The sequence below is a fragment of the Hippopotamus amphibius genome, chromosome 5 (assembly GCF_030028045.1).
Source record: "Hippopotamus amphibius kiboko isolate mHipAmp2 chromosome 5, mHipAmp2.hap2, whole genome shotgun sequence".
NCBI classification, from domain to species: Eukaryota; Metazoa; Chordata; class Mammalia; order Artiodactyla; family Hippopotamidae; genus Hippopotamus; species Hippopotamus amphibius.
In genome coordinates this window covers 38,003,961-38,022,818 of record NC_080190.1, presented here as the reverse complement: position 1 = coordinate 38,022,818, position 18,858 = coordinate 38,003,961, and positions in this window count along the sequence as shown.

Sequence of the window (18,858 nt, the reverse complement as noted above, 5' to 3'; positions counted from 1 at the left end):
CTATCTAATTACCAGTGTCATTTTTCACAGAAGTAGAACAAAACATTTTTTAAATTTGTATGGAAACACAAAAGACCCCAAATAGCCAAAGCAAGCTTGAGAAAGAAGAATGCAGCTGGAAGAATCATGTGCCCTAACTTCAGACTATACTACAAAGCTACAGTAATCAAAACAGTATAGTGCTGGCACAAAATGAAACCTATTGAAAGCCCAGAAATAAGACCCCAGGCCTGTGGTCAATTAATCCACAGCAAAAGAGGCAAGAATATACAATGGAAAAAAAAAAACAGTCTCTTCAATAAGTGGTGCTGGGCAACACAACAGCTACATGTAAAAGAATGAAATTAGAACATTCTCTAATAACATATAGAAAAATAAACTCAAAATGTTTTAAAGACCTGAAGGTAAGACCAGAAACAAGGAAATTCCTGGAAGAAAACATAAGCTCTTTGACATATATCTCTTTGACATATATCATAGCAGTATTTTTTGGGATCTCTCTGCTAAAGCAAAGGAAACAAAAGCAAAAATAAACAAACAGGACCTGATTAAACTTAAAAGCTTTTGCACAGCAAAGGAAACCATCATCAAAACAAAAGACAACCTACTGAATGGGAGAAAATATTTGCCAATGATATGACTGATAAGGAGTTAATATCCAAAATACATAAATAGCTCATACAACTCAACATCAAAAATCAAATAACCCAATTAAAAAATGGGCAGAAAAATTGAATAGACATTCTTCCAAAGAGGACATACAGATGGCCAACAGGCACAGGAAAAGAAGCTCAGCATCATTAATCACCAGGGCAATGCAAGTTAAAACCACAATGACTTATCACCTCACAACATACACTGTTGTTGGGAATATAAATCAGTGAAGCCACTGAGGAAAACAGTATAGAGGTTACTCAAACACTTAAAAATAGAATTACTATATGACCTAGCAATTCCACTCCTGGGTACACAAATCCAAAAAAAAAAAAAAAAATGAAAACTCTAATTCAAAAAGATACATATACTTAGCCATAAAAAGGAATGAAATTGAGTTATTTGTAGTGAGGTGGATGGACCTAGAGTCTGTCATCCAGAGTGAAGTAAGCCAGAAAGAGAAAAACAAATACTGTATGCTAACTCATGTATGTGGAATCTAAAAAAATGGTACTGATGAACCCAGTGACAGGGCAAGAATAGAGATGCAAATGTAGAAAATGGACTTGAGGACATGGGGTGGGGGGGGGGGCAAAGGGGAAGCTGGGATGAAGTGAGAGAGTAGCATTGACATATACACACTACCAAATGTGAAATAGATAGCTAGTGGGAAGCTGCTGCTTAACACAGGGAGATCAACTCCATGATGGGTGATGACTTAGAGGGGAGGGATAGGGAGGGTGGGAAGGAGTCGAGGGAAGGAGGGGATATGGTGATATATGTATAAATACAGCCAATTCACTTTGTTGTACAGCAGAAACTGGCACAACAGTGTAAAGCAATTATACTCCAATAAAGAGCTTAAAAAAAAACAAAGATGAAAAGGGGTGAAATTTGACACCCCACCAAAAAATAATCCTGTAATTGTAGCAGCCATAACCTTGAAAATCATTGAATATAAACTGAGTTCATGCATTAAAATATTTTTGTTTAGATATCTTCATATGTTTACTCAAATTTTTAAGAAACTCTTTATAAAATTCTACTTATTTTCAACCAGACCATTCTCTTGTCCCCAGAGCAGAAATATCATGACTCCCACCTGTATATCTTGCCTCAATGTATGTAAATCTATCCACAGTTAAGAGAAATTAAGAGTAAAAATTTTACCCATCAGACTAATACGTATGTCACTAATACCTTAATGATAGGATTTGCATCTCTGAATAGTTTCCATGAATTTAAGCCCTTACTCTGTACTAGACCCTGTGCCATCTCATGGAAACCATAATGCATGAGCTTTTGGGATTATCTCTCTTTTTCCAAGAAATCGGAACAATGTGATAGTCATTGTCTTCTAGCATAACATCTGAATTCTAAAGTTATTAAATGCAATTGGATTTCAGTGGAGGAGGATTGTGACTGGCAAAACAAAGTCAGTCTTGACAATGTGAAATCTAGGCTGTTGCTCTGACAGTTGAAGTCTCAGAGACTAACGGAAGGAGTTCCATACACTGGTTATAGTTCACTAGAAAATATTCATCCCAATATTTTTTTAAAGTATGGACTGAAAAGAGAGAGGAAAAAACAAGAGAGAGAAATTTCGTCAAATTCCCAATGGTACAAGATTACTTAAATCCCAGGGCTCAGAAAACACACACACATAGTTAAACATATAACACAATAAAACATATGCGAATTAAAATTTTTTAAAAAGAGTATACTATAGTCTTCTATTGCTGTACCCAAGCTACATAGTGTTTTATCTATGATATCTATAGTTAGTCTGAAGATGGGATGAGCTTTCCTATTAATACAATTTCTTGGTTCAGGATTTGAAAACTGTCTTGAGGAAACAGAATTAGTTATCTTTTCTGATTGTTCTCCAGAATTTTATTTTTCCTTCCTTGATTCCTAGGGGAAAAAATTATTGAACTCTACCTGATATTGTGTGCCTGTAAGTTTGGAATAAAGCTGAGTTTGGCCAGGTAGTTGTATGTACAGAATTCTTTATGGCAATAAAATGGACTATTCTTCAAAAACAAAAGATATGGAAACAACATTAAGTGTCCATCAACAGAAGAATGGATAAAGAAAGATGTGGTATATATTACGGAATACTACTCGGCCATAAGAAGAATGAAATCTTTTTACGGACTTGGAGGATATTTTGCTAAGTGAAATAAGTCAGGCAAGTTAAATACTGTATGATATCACTTATATGTGGACTATTAAAAAAAAGTAGGGAATACAACAAAAAAGAAAGATTTACAGACAAAGAACAACTAGTAGTTATCAGTTGGGGGGGGCAAAGTAGGTAGGGGCAAGATAGAAGAAGGGGACTAAGAGGTACAAACAATTAATATAAGGTAAATAAGCTACAGGATGTATTATAAAACAGAGGAAATACAGCCACTATTTTGTAGTAACTATTAATGGAATATAAACTTTAAAAACTGTGAATCATTATGTGGTACACTTGTAACTTATGTAGTATTGTACATCAATTCTACTTCAATAAAAAATAAATGAATAAAGAATTTATAATATTTTAAGTTTTCATTTCTACAATAGTGTTGATAGATATAAACCACAGAACGGAAGCTCTTTGTCGTCCTCAATTTTTTAAGAGTATAAAGAGTTCCTGAAAACAAAGAGTCTGAGAATTATTGGTTAAGACTTAATAAAGACCCATTCACTACCACAAGCAGTGTCATCAGTTTTCCTAGAAGCATGTGGATCTTTGGTTTACAGCAGGGCGCATGAATACTTCTAGAAAAAGGGAGCATCTGATACAATTACAGCCAGAACGTTCACCTGCCTCTACTATGTTCTGCAACGTGCTGGTTGCCATTTGAGTAATTATTAGGAATGCCTTTGTGACATGGTAGCACTTAGCCTCTCGGATTTCTATGCTCTGCACCTGTGTTCTCCTACCTCTACCCCATGATGGTGCTCTCTCTCCCATGACGAGTCCCTTTACCTGTCCTAACATTGAGGTCTGATGTGTGGAAACAGATTGAGTAAAGGATTGGGCTCCTTTTATAGCATGAGAGGACTGGCCTTATCAGGCCATGATTAGAGTTGGTAATTCTTGGTCTCAGTGCAGCCAGAGGGAGAAGTGAGGGAATAAAGAACTGAGAAATATTCATAAACACAGTTACCTTTAGGGAGTGGTGGCTTTACATTTTCTTTATAGCAGGAGCTGAGGAGCAGTAACCTGGCTGGAAAAGAGAGTCTATGACACTTGCTTTGAAACTACACTTGTTGAGCAAGCATGCAACTGATGTTTTTAATCCGTGCTTTAAGTCACAGATAAATAAAAAGAGAAAAGCTTGGTAAAGATGCTTTTATTCACACATGACTTTAGATTTAGAAAGTGAGAACTATTTTAAATAAAAACCCTCCAAGGAGTGACTTGGGTGCAGAGCAGTTGATTGAGGAGGGAAGTTAAAAGGGGAGTCACCTATTCCTAATGCATTTTTGGGCAGCACTTCTGCCTTGAAGAAAATAAGAAAGAAAAGCAAGGGTCTAGGGAATACAAAATTGATTCCTAAGTCAGGGATGCTAAACAAATAATACTACTCAGAGTAACATGGGGTGAGGTGAACAATTTCTGCTCCTTTTGGTACCTGAGCAATAAGGAAAGTGTGGCAGGTGCCAGGGGAAGAAGAATGACCTTAAATTGGGGACCTAGCTCAAAAGATATTTCTACCAGCTTCCAAGATTCAGCAAATGATGTAACAGAGTCCTAGCAAATGCTGAAATGCTGATCACAAAAGTAATACCATCCACAAGACTCTGTGTCATCACTTGGGAAAAGGACTTAGTAACAGGATTTGGGGTAAGGGAAAAACATGATGCCTGAGTTTGCTCAGGATTTGTCAGTATCAGTATAAAAGTCTCCCCCACCTATTATCTGATACATGTATCACACAATCCCATCAATTAACCAGTGTAACATACCACTGTGCTGAGAGCTCTTGTCTTCAGTTTCAGATATTCCCAAGAGTTTCCCAGGAAGCCAATGGAGAATGGTATATCATCCAGCAATATTCCCTGAAATTGATTACCTGGGAAACTCATTATAAAGTTCATGGATCAGTGAACTACAACTTAGTAACATAACAAGAATTATACCTCATGTTTGTGTAGTATTTAACTCTTTACAAATCATCCTTATTCCCTTTCATCCTCACAACATCTAGCATGGCATTATCTCATGTTATCTTAAAAACAATGGGCAAGATAAGCTTTATCTGCCTTTGAGATATAGGGAAATTGAGGCTTATACAGTTTCAAACAATTTGCCCCCAATCCATGAGCAAGTAGGTGCAGAAACAAAATTTGAACCCAGGTATGCTCAATTCCAGTTCAATGTTTTTCCACGACATCACAGATGCCTGCTGCTTGCAAGCTTGCCCTGCAACACCCAGAAATATGAATACAACTTCCAAAGTCATCTAACTTGCTCACTTCATGACACTCATGCTTTGATATCAAGATGCTCCCTCCCCTCCATCTTCCTCTGATGTGCCCATCTGGCAGCACTTATCACTCACTGTCTTGCAGAGCCGGTGTTGTGTACCGTGCTTTATCTCCTCTGTAAACTTGATAGAGGACAGTGACTAGCTTTGCTTATCCTTGTTTTTTTCCACAGAACCCAGCTCAGTGCTGGGCCCATGATAGAAGCATAGTAAATCCTTGTCCCTAGCTGATGAAATGCTCCAATTACTGCTCTGGAGTGAGTGCTGAATGGTTTCATCAGAAACTCACCCTGACAACAAATCAATCAGCCTGTGCAACTGTCTCTTTCAGCTGAACCCAGATTTGATCCCACGGAAGATGCCTAAATTCATCCAGGCCAGCCAGCGTTCCCAGCCCACTGGGATCCACAGCCCAGGTCGCTCTCAGGGAAGGACTTGATGGCCCAGCTGCTGCCTGTGCTGTCATCAGACACTCAGATTCGGCTAGTTCAGGGATGGACTTGACTGCCCTCGCTCCACGGACACCCATATCCCTGACTGGGGTTATAAAGGCCTGCCCATCTCTGCTCAATCCAGGTCAATCTTGAAGGGCCATTGCAACTCAAGAGCTCCCTGTGGGGTTGCATAACAGCTCAACCTCACCCTCTGCTCAACCTTCCTTCCTCTCCTCCCCTTGTCAGGCGTGCATCTCAAGTGCTCTCCTTAATAGCATCCTGCACATAAACTCCATCTCAGAGTCTGCTTCCTGAGTTCCCAACCTGTACCCTAAGGTTTTCCATGATTTGAAACAAACTCAAGAAGGGTTCCAAAGGCTTTTCTTTCTTTCTGAAGTCACCCTGTGCAATTATAGGGAGACCGGTATTGCTTGCTCTCCTTTTCAGTACAGGGAAAATAGCTTTTCTCTGATTATGTAAATAATACAGTCTCAATATAAAACATCCTAACAAAACAAAAATAAACAAGAGAAGTTATATGAATATTACCATGATAATTGCCTTTAATACTTTGGCAGCTAGACTTTCATGCAAGTCTTTACATATACATACCTACATAGTTTTACAAAATTTGGAACATAAATGCCATTTCTTTGCAATCATAGACCGCATATATACTGCGCACAGACCTATCATATATATTATGCAAACTTCTGATTTTACCTAGTGTTCCCTCCCATTGCTCCCCCCCTTTTTTTCTATAAGCCCTAGACACACCACAGGTAAGTAATATTAGCTGTGCAGTGGGTCTCTTTATATTGACTTCTCCATGCTCGTATACTTACTTACATACACATATGTGCACAGAAACAAGAGGTATTTTTGCCACTGTTTTTCCAAAATAGAATCATCTATTCTCCTGTATCTTGCTATTTCACATAATGTATTATGGAAATCTCTCCAAGTAAAATGGTATGGATTTATCTTGTGGCATTATATTCCACCAAATAAATGTATGAGTTAAACAAATATTTGAACTCTATTTTTATGAATATTTAGTGTTTCTAGAGTTTTACCACCCCAGGGTTGTAATAAACATCCTTGTACTAGTGTTTCTATTTCAAAGATATAATTATAGATAGATAGCTATCACAAACTCACACAGAGAGACATTTCTTTCCAAAAAGGATGTAAAAAATTACCATTTCCTCAAGAAATACTTGAGTGTACCCCTTCTCTTGCAATCTCAGAGTATATATTATTACTTTCTAGACTTTTTGACAACCTGATGATTGTAAATTTATATTTCACATTGATTTGCATTTCCCTGGCCACCAGAGAAATCAATTTTTTCATATATTTATTGGCTGTTGGATTTACAGTTTTCAACGTCTCCACATTTTCTATCTTTGACCTACATCTCCACCTAGAAATTGTTTATTACTAACCTTCCTAGTATTTTAAAATTTAAGTGGGAGGATATTTGTGAGTTGGACATAAATAACACTAAGAACAAGGAGGTAGGAGTCGGGGGGCTGATTTGGGGCAACCAGCTGAGAAAGAAAATATCACTGTTGAGCTACAGCCTTGCCCTAGGCGCTTGGCCTACATTAACTGATTCTATTTGCTCAACATCACTGAGAAGTTGGTATTATTATCTCCCATTTTATCAATACATGGGAGTAACCTGAAGCTCAGACTTTTTCAGAAGCCTCTTAAATTCACTTGGGTACTGATTCATAGCTGGAACTCTGTGAGCCAGAACTCATGTTCTACCACTGCTCAGCACTGCTTCCCAGCACACCAGCAACTTCACAAGTGTGTATTCACATCTATCTGCATAAGGCATAAGGTCGTGCCTGAGCTTCTCTACAGGGTTAGGAGGGTAGGTCCTGGGGCACAAGGGTGATGGTCAGGGCAAGAGATAGCCCAGTATTTCATAAGATTGAAGGGGTATGGGAATGGATTTATCTGCAAGTTATCTATTATATGAGCCTGTTACAATTTTAGAAGCCCCATTTTTGAATGGGACTTTCTCAGGAAACTATTGCACTGCCAAAGCTTCTTTTTTTTTTTCTTCTTTTAAGAGTAATAACATAGATAATGCTGTTTTAAGAATTGATTTTTCCTAACTTTGTTGAGTTACCTATCTATGTTCTCTTGTAGTTCACTGAACTTCCCTAAGACAAATATTTTGAATTCTTTATCAGGAAATTTCTAGCTCTCCATTTCTTTAGGGTCAGTTACTCAAACTTTATTAGTTTCCTTTGGTAAAGTAATCATGTTTGCCTGATTTTTCGTGATCTGTGTAGCTTTGCCCTGGTGTCTATGTATTTGAAGGAGCAAACACTTCCTCCTGTCTTTTCAGCAGGTAAAGAATTTCTCCTGCTGGGTCTCCTGACTGATTGGATGGACTCTGGGATCTCAGTCAAGTGAGGCTGGCCCCAGGCCACATGGCTGCGATTGGTTCAAAGTTGGGTTCCAGGTTGGCAGGACTGTTACCAGCAGCATGGATGGGTGTGGCTCTCACTGGGTCCTGGATGAGCAGGACTGGGGCTGGGTCACAGGGCTGCTTCAGGATTGTCAGTGGCCAGCTAGGTTGTTTGGGGGAGCTGACTGGTGTGTCTCCTGCTGGGTCCTCCTGAGGGTAGGACTGACTCTGGACGAGCAGTAGAGTGGTCCTGGAGCCAGGTCACAGGGCTGCTTCAGGTTCCATAGCTGGATCTATGTTGGGGAGGAGGGCTATCCACACACAAAAGAATGAAGGTGGACCCTTACTTATACACAAAAATCAACGCAAAATAAAAACTAAAAGGCAATACCTGAAACCATACAACTCCTAGAAGAAAACAGGGGAAAACTTCTTTGACACTGATCTTGGCAATGATTAGGTTGATATGACACCAAAAGCATAGGAAACAAAAGCAAAAATAAACAAGTGGGACTACATCAAACTAAAAAGTTTCTACACAGCAAAGGAATCAGTCAACAAAACAAAAAGGCAACCAACAGAATGGGGGAAAATATTTGCAAACCATATATCCTATAAGAAGTTAATATCCAAAATACATAAAGAACTCACGTAACTCAATAGCAAAAAAAAAAAAAAAAAAGCCAAAAAACAAACAAAAAACCCCAAACAACTCAATTAAAAATTGGCAACGTGGACCTGCATAGACACTTCCCAAAGAAGACAAATGGCCAACAGATATATTAAAAGATCCTCAACACCACTAATCATCAGAGAAATGCAAATCAAAACCACAATGATATAACGATAAGTTTATTTTCTATGTTTGTGAGTAAACTTATGGTTACCAAAGGGGAAAGGAGGGAGGGGAGTGATAAATTAAGAGTATGGGATTAAGAGCTACAAACTCCAGTACATAAAATAGATAAGTAACAAAGATTTACTATATAGCAGAGAGAACTATATTCAGTATCCTGCAATTATAATGGAAAATAATCTGAAATATATATATATGTAACTGAATCACTTTGCTGTATACCTGAAACTAACACAATATTGTAAAACTCAACTATACTTCAGTGAAAAAAAGAAAAAGAGTTGTTATGGCCTCCACTTTTTAGGACAACTCTTATCAAAAAGTCAAAAGGTAGCAAGTGTTGGCGAAGATGTAGAGCAAAGGGAATACTTGTGCACTACTGATAGGAATGTAAATTGATACAGCCAATATGGACAGCAGAATTAAGCTTCCTTCAAAAATCAAAAATAAAACTTCCAAATGATTCAGTAATCCCACCTGGATATATATCTAAAGGAAATGAAATCAGTATCTTAAAGAGCTATCTGCACTCCCATTTTCATTGCAGCAGTGTTCACAATAGCTGAGACATGGAAACAGCCTACATGTCCATTGACAGATGAAGGGATAAAGAAAATGTTATATATACATATATTATTCAGCCACAAAAAAGAAGGAAATCCTACCATTTGTGACAACATGGACAAACCTAGAGGACTTTATGCTATATGAAATAAGCCAGACAAAGACAAATACTTTATGATTTCACTTGTATATGGACTCTAAAACAAAACAAAACAAAACCAAACGCATAGAAACAGAGAGTAAAAACTGTTACTGGGGGCTGATGGGGTGGAGGAAATGGGAGCTATGGGTCAAAGAATAAAAATGTTCAGTTATACAATGAATAAATTCTGGAGACAATGTACAGTATGGTGACTATAATTAATGATGAAAGATGCTGAGAGAGTAGATCTTAAATCTTCTAACCACGCGAAAAAGGTAACTATGTGAGGTGATGGATATGTTAATTAGCTTGATTGAGGTAGTTGTTTCAATATATATACTTGTAAATATATGTATTTCAAAATATATATTTGTCAAAGCATCACATTGTACACTTTAAATACATACAATTTTTATTTGTCAATCATGCTTCAAGAAAGCTGGAAAAAAAGGAATTGATTTTTATAGGTTCAGTCTTTTAATTTGGATGTGTCATTCCTTCTTGCACTACATTGTGATTTCTTATTCAACAAACCTGGCAATAGTCATAATGACTGTAAGAATAATTATTATCATTAAAATTATAATAGCAGTACTGACCCTAATTCTATTCATACCAGATTTTACTAGCAGTAATTATTATTTTAGCAGTGTTTCTCTGAGCCAGCCACTTTCTTGTGGGCTTTAACAGGCATTGCTTCATTTAAATATAAGTGCAGACAAAGTCCCATGCATTAGTCACACTAAACCCAAGGTAAAGAAGGACAAATATGGTACATTTAAATCATCCTCTGTGCTGTCTACCAGACGCTTCAGCCCCTAAAACTTTCTGCCCCACCTTGTGGGTCACTATTGGATCGTCTTACTGGCTTCACTTGCAAGTAGAGAGAGATGGTGACACTTGGAAAAAGCTTGCTGCAAGTAGGTTGCTTGCATACGTTATCTTGGAAAACCTCACGTTCTGTTCATCCATCTCTGCACCATAGGGAGGGTAAGAAACGAAATGCGCTTGGCTCCAGCTCCCAGTACTTGCATTAGGAAATTATTATCTGGTTGCTTAGAAGTCCATCTGCTCCTGCTGGGTGTTGCCACGCTTGGAGGTCTAAACTCCTAAGTCATACCCAACGCTGCCAAGGACCCAGAGTCACTGTGGCAGAGGCGTTAGGTCTCCATGTGGGAAACAGGCTGCAGGAGGAGATGACTTTCAGAGCTCTGATTTTTTCGTCCAAATGACCTATGGTACCCTGAAAAGAGAGGATGCACAATTTACCAAGAACTGCTTTTTTACAGCTCATGTGTTTCTCCACTGCAGTGCAATTGCAGGTCTTTACACTCTGCTCTCTGCATTAAAAAGGGAAATGTGGGGCTTTTAGTGGAAGCATTAGTATAAGTTTTTTACTAACATGTTTTCCTGAACTGAGAGATACAGGTCAGCTCTCTGTTGGGCTGGGCAGACTGGTGCCTCCGATTCTGCCTGTGAATGAACCGCTCACCTTGGGAGACAGAGTAGAAACCAGGGAAGAATTCTGGGTTGGGGAGTCTTCTCCTGGCTTCTCCAATGATTTCCTGTCTGGTGTTCACTTAGTGGCTTAATTTTTCTGGAAGCTGAAAGCCATAAATATACTATAACATGCTGTTAACCTTTCAAATCAACTGCTTAGATTCTTCCTCGATGTGGCAGTTCCATTTTGTTTGTCCTCATTCGATGCCCTTTACTGCTGGCTAAGACAGCCTTTCCAAACATCTTTCATACAGCAACTTTCTTCCTTTCCTCAACATTCTCCCTTTCCTTTTTTTCCTTTTCAAACCACGTACATTTCTTTGCTAGAGTGTAGATATTCAAACCCTGCCCCAGCACGTGACAACATCAAGTCAGCACAAAACTCTTGCCCCCATTTTCTATGAGCTATCCTGTGATCCCCTTAGACTCATAAGTACTCAGAGTATTTCAATACTTTGTAAAATATGAACTGAAAAATTAGCAGGTAGTATCACCAAAGTGCAGAAACAGCCCTGTATCTGACCTCAGACTGGCAACTTGCCCAGGTAAGTTATTGCTGGAAAAGTGGTGCTGAGACTGGTCCTCTAATCTGGGCATTGACTATCATGCATCACTGCATCAATGCCCACTTCAGCTGTCTACTTCCCTGTTCATGAAAAAGGAGCTATGAGGCCCTGTCCAATGATGCTCTTGGGTGTCAGCTGACTTACAGTCCCAACATCTTCCCTACATTCTGTTTCTCCTTCAGAGTTTCTACCCTAGACCATTGAGGATGGGACTCAAAATTCAAAAGGGAAAATTCTGCCTGCTACCCAGGAACTCACAACTTCCAGACACCTTTAAAATACAAAGGAGGCTGGGTGTAAGCCTGCCCTGATGCAAAGGTGGATGACTTTCTCTTAGCCATCCAAACCACTAAGTAGTATTTTTACTCGGGGTAAACCACTTGTACCTTCTGAATACTGGGAGATAAGACCCGCCTTACCAGATTGTGGTGAGAATTCAATGAAACAATGCTAGGGAATGAGGATGACAAAAGGGAATTAGAAATGCTTTCTAAACTGTAAAATTGTGGCACCAACATTAAGTATCATTGTCATTATTCTTAGTTATAATTTATGTTTAGTTTATGTATAAATGCAAGTTTTGATGAGTTTCCCAATGTGATTAATTTTCCCAATGTGATTAATTTTGCTGTTGGGTGATTCTCAGCATTCCTGGGAATATCTGAAACATAAGGCAAGAGTTTTCAGCCAAATTATATTAAGAGGTGAAATTAATAGAAACTATTATATGCACGTGTGTGTGTGTGTGTCTCAAGCATTAAGTGGGTAGATGGCATATAGACATGAAATTCAGTCTGAAATACTGAGAATGAGAAACATTACCTTCATACCAAACCCCTGTTAGAATCAGCTTTTCCTCAAATGTCAGTGTGAGTTCTTAGGGGTGCCTTTGCTTCCATTTTCAGCCCACCTCTGGAAATGTATTTCTCCTCCTGAGCCCACCTCTACCCCACTTCTGCATTTGTGCACACTGATCTTTTGGCAGGAAGAGGGAAATTGCTCCTTGTTTGCACTTTTGCAATTATTTTTCACTTTTGTATCATTTATTCTGCCCTGATAGAGAGTCACTTTTCTCCGGTTGGTCTTCAGTGGTCCTCACTGACCACTGAGTTTCCACGGCCCTTTGTCGTCATTGTGTTGCAAAATAAACAGCGTCAGTGCACCAAGTTGCACCCACAGCTGGAAGAAGCTAATGCAGTTTCCCCAAAATACATGGGTTACTCCCCCAAAGTTATATATTTGAAGAATCTAACTCATGAACTATGTGATCTATATAAGCAGAAACATTTCCTAAGAGAAATTACCATACCACAGTTTTATTTTTCCCTGAGACACAAAGCATGAGAAATAATGTAATTTAATACAATATAATGCAAAGAATAGAGCATTACTCACAAGAAACAGCACATTGCTTAGCAGCTGACAAGAATTACTAGGAAACTTCCTGCAACAGCAATCTACATGAGCAATAACTAAAGGATATAGCTCTTTCTTTCTCTCACCAGATGGCCAATATACACTATTGCAGCTCCATGGGCGAAGTCAGAATCATAGAAGCTCATTTAATACAACCACTCACCAGTGTTTCTCAGACTTCAGTCTGCATCAGAATCACTGAAAGAGCTTACTAAAAATTCAGATCTCTGCACTGCAGCCCCAGAGATGCTAAGTAGGTGGAGATTCAGTTAGAACCGAGAAAATGCATGTTTAATGTGCACACCAGGGAACCCTGAGGCAGTTGGGCCACAGACCACACTTGAAGCTACATTACTTCTACATGGCAGGTGAACAACTTGCATTTCAGAAATATAAACGTGTGGGCCCAAGGTAAAGATCCACTTATCAGCAGAGCAGGACAAGGAATAATTAATAATAATGAGGAGGAGGAGGACAATAAGGGGGAGTCCGAGGGGAAGGAGAAGAAGAAATTGTTAAATGTTTTCTGAAAGATTAGAAACAAATCTCCCATGCAAGAGAGCGCCCCAACCATCCTTTCCCTCTTACCACTTTACATACTTTTCCTCAACATGCATGCACATTTAAAATGTTTATTGATCAACTACTATGATTAAGACACCAAGTGTATACGGGGATATGTGTATAAAAACAGATGATTGAACTTGGTGTACCCCCAAAAAAATAAAAGAAAAAAAAAAGGAAAAAAAAAAAGAAATTTTCACATGTTAAAAAAAAAAAAAAAAAAAAGACACCATGTGTGAAATGTTTAAAGACAGAACCTGGTCTCGTCCCTCATGCAGCTGACAGTATATAAGTATTTACAGAAATAAGGAAGAATATAGAATAAAACAACTATGCAAGAAATGATTTGGCTGAAGAAAAAGGTCCTTAAGGACCCACTCAATATTTAGGGAATTAATGTAACAATAACGAGGAGAGGAACTTCACATAATCACTTATCCATCTATTCCTTTATTCCAACAATATTTATTGAGTACTTATGTGCCAAGCACTATGTTAGGCATCAGGGATGCAGCACAAAATACGAAAGATGAGGTCCCTGACTTCTTGAAGGGTGATTTCTAGTGGAATGAGAAACAGATAATTAATGATTAAACCACGTAACTAAGCAATATAATGATATACTAAGAAAGGTGCTCCAAAGGAAATAAATAGAACAATGCAACAGATTAAGAGGAGGAAGGGGTAGTGGTTTCAACGTGATTGCCAGAGAAAGTCACTGAAGGGACATAACATTCTGATACCTAAAAACCTCACAGGAACCAACTATGCAAAGAGCTGGGAAAAGAACATCCGAGACAGAGTGAATAGCAAGTGCAAAGGCCTGGAGATGGAAGTGAGCTTGTAGTAGAGGAAGGCCAATTTGATATTTGATGGGAGGGTAGAGAGTGAAAAGGAAAGTGGTATGACATGAAGTCTGAGCTTGGGCCAGGAGCCAGGACCTTTGGGATCACGCAGGCCATAGCAAGGAATCTGAATTTCCTACCGAGGGCAACGGTCAGCCATTAAGAGCAGAGATTACACTACTCAAATTGTATTTTCCACTCACTGGATAAAGTGTGAAGAATGAACCGAAGGGGAGGATGAACATAAGGAGAAAAACAAGTTTAAAAATCTGCTACTTATTCAAGGATGTTTTGTGCTCAAAGGGGAAGGAAGGCCATTCACCAGAAACAAGGGAGAGAGAGAAAAGTGCACATCGGGACATTGATTTTCATTTTATTTAGGTTTGACTGTGTGCTCAAGTCCTCTTGGCCTACACAATTCAGCACAGACTGCCCAGCCTGGCAACCAAGACCATCCACCTCATGTGCCAGGCAAATTGTTGGATTTATCTTGCCTACCTGCCTACCAACCAGATTGAACTGCCTGTTCTTCTCCAGTTATCCTTTCCGAGTCCAGCACCATGTTTACCCTCATTTTATTCCCTTCCACCTCAGTTTGTTCTTGCCAAAGCTTCCTTTATCTAAACCTGAGGGCTTACAAATGTTTCCTCCTTTCTAAAACTCTTCTCTCATTCAGATGCAATCTCTTTCTCCTCGGAAAATACATTTCAGTCCACAGTTATGCCCAACAACATTGCAATTTATTTTTATATCTCTCCAACCCTATTAGATTGTGAGCTGCTTGAGGAAGAAATAAAGTCTTGTTCACTTTTCATTAGCCATGATGCTCTGTACTGGGCCGCAGAATGGACAACAAGGAATTCTATAACCTGAACTTAAGAGCCTCCTTTCTGATTCCCACCTACTAACTGAATTCATGCTGTTCTACTTGAAGTTTTATGGAAAAAACTATGCCATGTTATGGCCTGGGTGTTAATATCATCTGCCTTAACATCTTCTGCCCTACGCATGGTATCTTCTTCAGACTCTTATCTGCCAGCATCTTCATCTCTCAACATTTGGCCAAGGGTCAAACTCTTTATGAAGTATTTTCATGGCACCCTCACCCTCTCTTGAAGTAGACCTGACAGCTCCCTATTGTATATTCTCCTCCATAACTTAAAATATAACACTCTATACATATTATTTAATATAAAATGTATGATATATTCCAGGGCATTGCTAATATATGAAAATAAACAAATGTAAAAGTCAAACTGACAATAACAAAGAATGCAAGAGAGGAGGCTACGATAGACAAGAAATGCCAACTTTTTAGAATTTGAAAATCCCTGAGCTGGCAGAGAAAGTGGAGTCCCCAAAGGGCTAGATCCCCAACTAATCATTCTACAGTGAATGGTTAGTTGAAAAGCATATTGAAAAGCCCTGAATATGCACAACAAACATCACACCAGATTTGTGTGTGTGTGTGTGTGTATACACCTGATTCTTAAATATACACATGTGCACAGACTAAACACTAGTGAAAAGCCTCTAACAAGAAAGGGACTTTGGAAGCTACAGAAAATAAGGGGGGGAGTCTCCAAAACTATAATCAATTTCTCCAGAGAAAAAAGAAAAAATTCTATAAAAAGTAACAGTCTTAGAATTTCAGAAAGAGCTCTTAGAAATTAAGAACGTGAGAGCAGGAATACCCACATGCACACACACACACTGGAAGATACAGGTAAGACAATCTCAAAGATCTCTCTCAGGAAGCAGAACACAACAAGAAAGAGATGAAAAATAATATTTTTAAAAAAGAAAATGAGAGGATCAACTCTAATCAGAATCAACTGTAAAGTTCAAATACCAGGAAAAGAATGTAGGAAAAAGTAGTGTGTAAAACAATATCAAAGAAATAACTCACAAAGAAATTCTCAGCAGCTCCTTTTCTAGAAGGAAAATACCCACTGAAGGCTCAGCTTAATAACTGGAAAAAACCCTTACTGAGGTACATGATTCTTAACATTCCATAACTCTGTGTTTAAAGAGAAGATTCAAAAAGGTCAAGAAAAATATAGAGATCATTTACAAATACTCAGAAATAAGAATGTTGTCAGACTTCTCACCAGGAATGCTGGAAGATAGAGAACAATTGAGTCATGTATTTAAACTTCTGGGGAAAATGATTTTCAGCCTGGAATTCCATACTCAATGCAACCATGCTGCATGTTTATGGGCAGAGTAAAGACATGTTTGGACACAACAGGTCAGAAAGCTACCAGCGGGTGTACTCTTCCAGAACAAGCAGTTTTGCATCAGGAAACAAGGGATCTAACCCAGGAGAAAGGAAAAGGAGAGAGAGATGAAAAGTATTTATAGAATAATGGTAGTGGGTAATTCTGGGATGAAAACTGTGCAGGAGGCCTAAAGATCAGGTATTTCAGATTGGGTAGAAAAATAGATTGCTTTCAAAAGGGAAAAAAAATTGAATTGATCAAGATTACCTAATGTGTTTGATCACAGTGAGAAGAGGTTTCCCACTCAGAGAATACTGAGTAGCAGTGATAATCATATGGAAAACAAAACCAAAACAAAATTGCAATTATTAATTCTATAAAGTAGGCAAAATGATCATAATATATTAGGTGACTCAGCTAGAAATGATATTTTCATAACCATGATGATGTAAACACTGAATATTGACCTAACCAAAAATTCTGATATAATTGAATGAGGGGAAGGGAAGTGCACTGGAGGTGGTTTGAAAATGAGTTAAATATTAGATCTCTATACATCAAGAGATAAAATAGAATTTTTTAAATCAAGAAATAGAAGTACACATATATCAACTACAAAGAAATAGTTTAAAAATCAGCTGAAAAAATATGAAAGAGGTTGCCCCTGGGGAACAAGAAAGGAGTGAAGAGAGGTAGGTATGAAAAAAGGAGAAATAAGCATATTTTATTACTCTTGCCAAAAACATTGTTTCTTTATTGAAGTATAGTTGATTTACAATGTTGTGTTAGTTTCAAATGTACTGCACAGTGATTTCATTAAATAAAAATAAATAAAAAAAACATATGTATGTGTGTTTATATATATATGCATACACATGTATATATATACTTTTTCAGATTCCTTTCACTTACAGGTTATAACAAAATATTGAGTATATTTCCCTGTGCTCTACAGTAGGCCCTTGCTGTTTATCTATTGTATATACAGTAGTCTGTATCTGCTAATCTGAAACTCCTGATTTATCCCTCCCCTCTTTCCCCTTTCTTAACCATAGGTTTGTTTTCTACATCCGTGTATCTATTTCCGTTTTGAAATACTGCCAAAAACATTTGCAAAGACTCTCGATGTATGAACCATTAATGGACTTTCCCTTACATAAATAAGAGGGCAACAACATATAGAATGATGTGTTTCACTATCTTGAGAATAGTATACTGTGCAAAGTGATGATCTATTGTAGTAAGTGACCCTGAAAAATTTTGGAGGATATGAATTTTCCTTTTTAAAAAACTCAAAAAAATTCATGCTATTTATCTAGAACACAAACTATGCTTAGCCAAAATACATTAATTCATTCAGTCATGCTTTTACTGAGTGGCCACTAAGTTTTAGGCACACCACATCAAGCCCAAGTACAAAGGGAAACCTTCAGTGGAGTAGTGATGTGATCAGATTTGCATTTTAGAAATCCTGGCTGTTATATGGACTTGATGGGACTCAGTTAACAAATACTGTAGTGAATGCCAGAAATCTGCTGAGAGAATAGATTTCGGGTTGTCTATGTCTTATCTCATACATACACACACACACACACACACACACACACACACAAAGGTAACTGTAGGAGGGATGTGTTAATTAGCTTGACTACAGTGATCATTAATATTTTACTTTGTATATGTATACCAAATCATCATGGTGTATATCTTAAAATATATAAAATTTTTATTTAAAATAAATACATATTTTTAAAAGAATTATAGTGAAGGCTGGCAAGTGCCGCAGTAGTTCAATTAAGACAAACGTAGGGTGGTGACCGTGAAGATGAAGGGTATTCATTGGAGATGTATTTTGGAGGTGATTATCAATATTTTTTGGTGGTTAATTGGATTGATCAGGGTTGACAGAGGGAGGTAATGAGGATAATTTCCAACCTGGGGCAACGGAGCAGCTACGTGCATGGCAGTGCCATTGACTGGGTTGGGCAACAGTTTCGTTATTGTCCCAGATGAGGAGCTTATTTATGCCTCTTCCTCAAAGCAACCGAGTTTTCAACCCACTGAAACCTATAAATGAAACACTTAGGAACGTCAAAGAACATCAAGACTCACTCGCTTCTTCACATTTATTTTTGACTCCAATGAAAGGACACGAGAAAGGGTCTCTATTCACGCTT